Source organism: Bos taurus, chromosome 27 (genome assembly GCF_002263795.3).
Source record: "Bos taurus isolate L1 Dominette 01449 registration number 42190680 breed Hereford chromosome 27, ARS-UCD2.0, whole genome shotgun sequence".
NCBI lineage: Eukaryota > Metazoa > Chordata > Mammalia > Artiodactyla > Bovidae > Bos > Bos taurus.
The window spans coordinates 27,053,355-27,060,746 of NC_037354.1; the positions used below are offsets into that span (position 1 = coordinate 27,053,355).

At 41.2% G+C, this 7,392-nt stretch overlaps 1 long non-coding RNA gene across 1 annotated transcript in view; it reads left to right on the forward strand.

The window, feature by feature from the left end:
* Positions 1-6,768, forward strand: part of LOC132344060 (uncharacterized) — a 28,827-nt gene extending 22,059 nt beyond the window's left edge. Inside the window, exon 3 of the long non-coding RNA XR_009493160.1 lies at positions 6,099-6,768. This is a non-coding gene — a long non-coding RNA (uncharacterized lncRNA). The remainder of the gene's footprint in view (positions 1-6,098) is intronic.
* Positions 6,769-7,392: the final 624 nt, after the last annotated feature.

Consider the following 7,392-nt stretch of genomic DNA (forward strand, 5'->3'; position numbering starts at 1 on the left):
TTTGGGCTTCCCCGGTGGCTCAGTGGTAAACAAGCCACTTGCCAATGCAGGAGACAGGGGTTCGATTCCTGGGTCAGGACGGTCCTCTGGAGGAGGAAATGGCAATCTACTCCAGTACTCTTGCCTGGAAAATTTCATGGACAGAGGAGCCTCCATGGGGTTGCAGAGTCAGATTGACTGAGTATGCATGCACGCGCACATACACACAGATTCATTTTGTATACATTCCCATTAAATTGAGTCATAGAAGCAAACAGCAACCTCTTTTCTTTTGCCAATGCCCATAGATAGCTTCGTCAAAGCTGTATATTGTCACCCTGTTTATTTAACTTATATGCAGAGTACATCATGAGAAATGCTGGACTGGAAGAAACATAAGCTGGAATCAAGATTGCTGGGAGAAATATCACTAACCTCAGATATGCAGATGACACCACCCTTAGGGCAGAAAGTGAAGAGGAACTAAAAAGCCTCTTGATGAAAGTGAAAGTGGAGAGTGAAAAAGTAGGCTTAAAGCTCAACATTCAGAAAACAAAGATCATGGCATCCAGTCCCATCACTTCATGAAAAATAGATGGGGAAACAGTGGAAACAGTGTCAGACTTTATTTTTCTGGGCTCCAAAATCACTACAGATGGTGACTGCAGCCATGAAATTAAAAGACACTTACTCCTTGGAAGGAAAGTTATGACCAACCTAGATAGCATATTCAAAAGCAGAGACATTACTTTGCCAACAAAGGTTTGTCTAGTCAAGGCTATGGTTTTTCCTGTGGTCATGTATGGATGTGAGAGTTGGACTGCGAAGAAGGCTGAGCGCCGAATTGATGCTTTTGAACTGTGGTGTTGGAGAAGACTCTTGAGAGTCCCGTGGACTGCAAGGAGATCCAACCAGTCCATTCTGAAGGAGATCAGCCCTGGGATTTCTTTGGAAGGAATGATGCTAAAGCTGAAACTCCAGTCCTTTGGCCACCTCATGCGAAGAGTTGACTCATTGGAAAAGACTCTGATGCTGGGAGGGATTGGGGGCAGGAGGAGAAGGGGATGACAGAGGATGAGATGGCTGGATGGCATCACTGACTCGATGGATGTGAGTCTGAGTGAACTCCGGGAGTTGGTGATGGACAGGGAGGCCTGGCGTGCTGCGAGTCATGGGGTCGCAAAGAGTCGGACACGACTGAGCGACTGATCTGATCTGATCTGATCTGATAGATAGCTTTCCAAACAATGTATTTTAGTAGGTACACCTACACTTTTACATGATTTAGGAAAACTGGTTCTAAATTTCCAAAAGTTTCAACCCATTGCTGATTCATGTCAATGTATGGCAAAAACCACTACAATATTGTAAAGTTTGGATTATTATGTAACAAGTTTGATATCTCAGCTGAAATCTGCAGTGCTATTTCTTAAATATTTTGAAGGACATAATGCATACTCCAGTTTTGTTATATATATTTTTGATTTTGATTTTGGGCTGTAATTCAGTTGATTTATTCCCTGAATTATACAGGGAATATACCTGTACCTCTGTGTACAGAGTATGGATCAATGCAGTTATTGGGCTTTTGCAGAGCCCCATGAGTGGGAATGGGCCTAAACTAGGCTATTGGCCACAAGGGTATATAGAAGGAGCAGATACTAACTTCATTATGGCAGGAGTCTGGCCTGGACTGAATGTGAGGGCCAAGAGGAAGGAGTATTGACTTTTCTTGACCTTGTTACTGTTCATCCTGCCCTTCAAATGGCTATATGGAAAATGTCCCTGAACTTCTTCAACTGGAGGCCCTATGGAAAAACCTGCCTGCTGTACACAGTGTGAGAAAGCTTACAAACAAGTCTCAGATGGGACTTGAGACTCCAGGGACAGAAAAGTTTATGACACCATCCTTCTGTCTTTTAAAATAAATGTTTACGTATTTATTTGGCTGTGCCAGGTCTTAGTTGCTGCATGTGGGATCTAGTTCCCTGACCAGGCATTGAATCCAGGCCCCTTGCAGTGGCAGAGTGCAGTCCCAGCCCCTGAACCACCAAGAAAGTCCCAGTGCAATTTTTATGTTAGGATGTCTACACTTCGCTTGAAGATAATTCAGCCCTGACTGGGTGTTATTATGGATGTGTTACTTAGATTAAGCTACAACCTAGTTACAGTGAGCATTCTGATCAGACATTACTGGGGATGGCTATCCTACACAGATGATACTTGTGTGACTACCTGTAATAAGTGTATCTTGATCCACTCATAGTTACTCTGTTACTTAGCAGAGTGTCGAAAAGGTCATTTTCCTGGCCAGGTTAGGGAATTGTTAAATAGCATAAAGAAGGTAGAAATGGGTCATCTCAAGATATATTGACTGGTAAATATTTTGGAGACATTCCCTGCAGTTACCTGGAGAGAACAACAAGAATCTACAGAATACCTTCTGGGGGTAACCGTAGGCTAAGAGGATTCTTATTATCTAATGTTCTGGCATGTCCATCTAGAGTGGTAAGAGAATCTTCCAAGAAAGAAAAGGACAGGAAGGGAGGAAGCAAGCAAGCAGGAATTTCTTTTTTTTTTTTTAATGGGAATAGAATTGATTTTTGCTGGGAGTAAAACTTTAATGGGAGTAAAATTGGGCTGCCCAGGTGGCTCAGTGGTAAAGAAGCCACTTGCCAATGAAGGAGACGGGGGTTTGCTCCCTCGGTTGAGAAGATCCCCCAGAACCGGAAATCGCAACCGACTCCAGTATTCTTGCCTGGAAAATTTCATGGACAGAGGAGCCTCCACGGGGTCATAAAGAGTCAGACATGGCTAAGCGCGAGCGCACACACACACAATTGTTTTACAATGTTGTGTTAGTTACTGCTGAACAATGAAGCAAATCAACTGTGTGTATGCATATACCCCCTCCCTCTTGGACCTCTCTCCCCATCCCCCCATCCCACCCTTCCAGGTCACCACAAGAAGGAGGAATTGCTTTTGAGCACACAATGGGTTGTGTGAAAGGCTTTGCTCTTGCCTGTTCAGCAAACGGTTCAATACAAATGCATGTGCGGATGATCTTTTATTTTTCTAGTTTGTTTCACTTTTTCTATTTCATATTCAGGGCTCCCATTTCATTTAGTTTATATTTTCCAATTTCTCCATCTCTTTTTCTTTTTGATGTTCTTTCTCAAGCCTTTATCAGGTGTAGTAGAAAAGCTTTTGTATACACATATATAAATAGTATGTAAAATATATATGTTTTAGAAAATATGAATTTTTGGCTAACTAAAAAATGTATGACATTTTGATTCCACTTGTTTGACTTAGTATGGATAGAATGTTAGATTTCTAATTAAAATAAAATAGATGTGCAACAAAGCTTTACTGCATAGCAGAGGGAGCTACAGTCAATACCTTGTCATAACCTATAATGGAAAATAATCTGAAACAGTATATGTGCATATGTATAACTGAATCACCTTTCTGTGCCCCTGAAACACTGTAATCTATTACACTTCAACAAAATATATATATATTAAGAAAAAAAAGAAATGTGAGTGTGTAGGCAGAATGTGGTCTGAGGGCTCCTTTCCTCATATCCAGGCATCAAGGAGTCAGCTGAGTGCTAATCCTCATTCAAGGCAAACTTTTGGGCAGCTACTGTCATCTTTCCAAAAGAACCCCAGTGTTTCAAAGCAACTTGGATCAGGTGGCAGCCCCTCGCCACCATGTGGTGCAAAATAAAGGCACAAACTCACATAAAATAAGTGTCAGTCAGTCCAATTATTTAAAAATCTATACCAGGATAACTATTAGATGATTTTTGAAAATATTAAGTGCATGATTATTTATATTCTTTCTTATTGTCCGGCATCCCTGTTTTGCTGAAGCTTTAAGACTGTTTGCCAAGTCTAATCAAGATTGTTTGGGGACTTCCCTGTTCGTCCAGTGACTAAGACTCTGTGCCACCAATGCAGGAGGGCCACGTTCGATCCCTGATCAGGGAACTAGATCCCACATGCCACAACTTAAGGTCCAGCCAAATAAATACATATTTTAAAAAATACTGTTTTGCCCAGCAAAACCCACAATGATGAGGTTGCCACTTAGAGCTTCTGGAGACAAAAAGTCACTCGGGCAATTTGTTCCTGGCTACTCGTGTCATCTTTCGCTGTGCAAGCTGCATCGGGAGATGGAACAGCAAACCGAGGCCAGGGAGAGAAGGCAACTGAAAGCCAAGGAAAAGTTAGAGCAAAGGGTCATGAAGAGACCTATGAAAAGCAGAAGAATTAGGGTGAGTTGCTGAAAGATAGCCTTGCTGCCCAGTGCCCTAAGGGCAGCTGGCAACTTGCGTGATACTTTTTCATGTACCTTTTACACGGTGGAAAACCCATGATCTTGCTTTGTTTATGAGGCAACTGAATGTTCTTAGTCTAAAATGAGCTTTCAGACCTCTGGTATTTGGTGAAAGGAAAACACCCTCTTCATCAGTTTTCAAGCATCTGGTTTTTCAGCCCTTCAGATTTTTTTTCTTTGTGAATGGATTAGAAGTACTAACTTTCCACCATACCTACAAATTTAGAGAAATGGAGAGATACATTACCAAATTTAGGGAAGAAAACAGGTCTTGCTTACTTTAGTCTTTCTCTTTAATTATTATTTTCTGAACTTAAATTATACAGCTGTCTATAAAACTGTGCAAATGAATCACTACCTTGACACAATCAAAATAAGATACTCTGGTACTAGCTAAATTACATGTTTATCCTCAATATACCTTATTCATTATCTCACAAACAATTTATTTGATTTGGGGGTATTTTTAAAAAAGCCTTCTTTATAAATGAAGTACTGATTTACGCTACAACATGGATGAGCCTGATTCCATTTATAAGAAATGTCCAGAATTGGCAAATCTATAGGGAAAGAAAAGAAATTAGTGGTTGCTGGGAAAGTGGGGCAGAGGGGAGGAAGTGGGCACATAGGGATTGACAGCTAATGGGTATGGGGTCTCTTTCATAAGGGATGGAAATGTTCTGAAATTAGTAAACAAACATAACAACAACAAAAACTCTGATGACACAGAGGGGTGGGGTGGGGTGTGGTGGGAGGGAGGCAGAAGAGGGAGGGGATATTTGTATGCATATAGCTGATTCTTCTAGCTGTACAGCAGAAACCAACACAACACCGTAAAGCAATTATCCTCCAAAAATAAAATAAAGCAAGAAAATGTTCTATAATTAGATTATAGTGACATCTGTGCATCATTTTATTTTATTTTTCCTTTAAACTCCAACAAATCTGCACATAGGAACATATATCACCTTAAGTATTAACACAGCAAAATCACACAGTTGCATTTGGAGTTATTCAGTGGTGAGACAGGCTGCTGTTTATACGTCATCTTTCACAAAGTTGGAATATGGCCAGTGATTTCAAATCGGTACACAGGGTGAAATGCTTTCCAGTGTAATTAACAAATGAGAGTTTAAATGACGGATGGGGATGCTGTGTATCTAGTTTTAGCTCAACCAGGAAACAATCTTTTAAAACCAGGAACTGCAACATAAAGAAAGTAATTATATTTAAATAACAATGCTCCATCTGTAGGAAATTGAAGCCGATTACACTAACCCTTAATTTGCTCTGTCCTCAATGTTGAGGATTCAGGCAAGTCAAGAGGCATAAAGCCCTGTTAGATATTTTTTTCTCTGCTACCAGTTGTGCAATGAATGAATAAACGCACACACACACACAAAAGATACAGTAAAGGAAATCACTTACGTGAAAAGAAATAACATCGTGTCTAACATATGGTACATAAGTGATAAATAAATGATACGGTTGTTCCTTAATAAGTAGGAGGGGGTGTTTTCTGCTAAATAGAAAGTATGCTTTGGCTTGAAGCCCTTGAGTAATACATAATTACTATTTCACTATATGAAGGATTCAGATTATAATTATGGAGTTTTCAGTAATTAGACCTTAGTTTATTGGACATGAGTGAGAGTACAGAATGCAGAAAGGAGATGATTTTGTTAGTATCTACACTCTGCTCGCACAGAGGAAAGAACACTTAATCTGTTTGGTAGGTGTGAATGTTTTTAACCTTTCCTTCTCTGGTCTCCTAGGAGAACTGTCAGAAAGTTTCAAAATTTGCATGCTCTGCTTTGAGACCTACGAATCAGGAAGTTACAGAAGTCCTGTTCGGAGATGCGAGGGCGCTTTCCCACGCGGCAGCACAAGCTTCAAGCGGGTTTGAGAAAGGTGTTGAGTGCGGTCATCAGGCCAAATCGTTCTGAACTGCAAAGGTGATGGGCGACAGCAACATTAGAGAATTCAGAGAAAACACGAAGCCCAGCAAGCCATCTCTGCAACATCATAAAATATCCCTGTGCTGTTGGTCTTTGTCCCATTCTTGGCATAGAGCTCCTAAAACCCTCAACAGTTCCTGAGTGCTAAGAGTATAATAGGACTTCTCTGGTGGCTCAGTGGTAAAGTACCTGCCTGCCAATGCAGAGATGCGGTTTGATCCCTGGGTGGCGAATATCCCACATGTCAGGGGAGGTGGGGGCAACTATCTGTTCACCCCAACTACTGGGCCTGTGCTCTAGAGCCTGGAAGCCGCAACTACTCAGCCCACGTGCCACAACTCCTGAAGCCAGAATGCCCTAGAGCCCAAGCTCTGCAACAAGAGAAGACACTGCAATGAGAAGCCTTTGCAGTGCACCTAGAGAGTAGCCTCTGCTCACAACTAGAGAAAGGCCCATGAAGCACTGAAGACCCAGCAAGCCAAAATAAATAAACAGATAAATAAAATTATTATTTTTTTAAATGTATGATATGGATCACTAACCCCTGCATCCTTTAAGTCTCTAGGGATAGAATCAATTTTGGCCATTCCTCCCTGGGATCCAGTATTGCTTTGTATTTACTATCTTTGCTGGGAGAAGGAAGTAGTTCAGAGACTTCTATTTGCCTTTTTCCATTAAAAATTTTTTATTCCAAAAATCAAGGAACCAAGGTAGGATACTCTGATAATTAGAATAGAGTCCAAAAATAGAGCCATATGTATATGGACAATTGATTTTTCAAGGAAGATGCAAGGGTGAGTCAGTGGAAAAGAATAATTTTTGCAACAAATGATGCTGAAACAATTGGATATTCTGTTGCAACAAAGCTCTTCCCTGGTGGCTCAGCCTGTAAAGAATCTGCCAGCAATGCAAGAGACCTGGATTCCATCCCTGGGTTGGGGAGATACCCTGGAGAAGGGAACAGCAACCCACTACAGAATGACTGCTTGGAATATTCCATGGAATTTAATCCACATCTTACATTATGCACAAAAATTAACTCGGAGATTCCCTAGCTGTCCAGTGGTTGGGACTCCACGCTTCCACTGCAGGGGGCACAGGTTTGATCCCT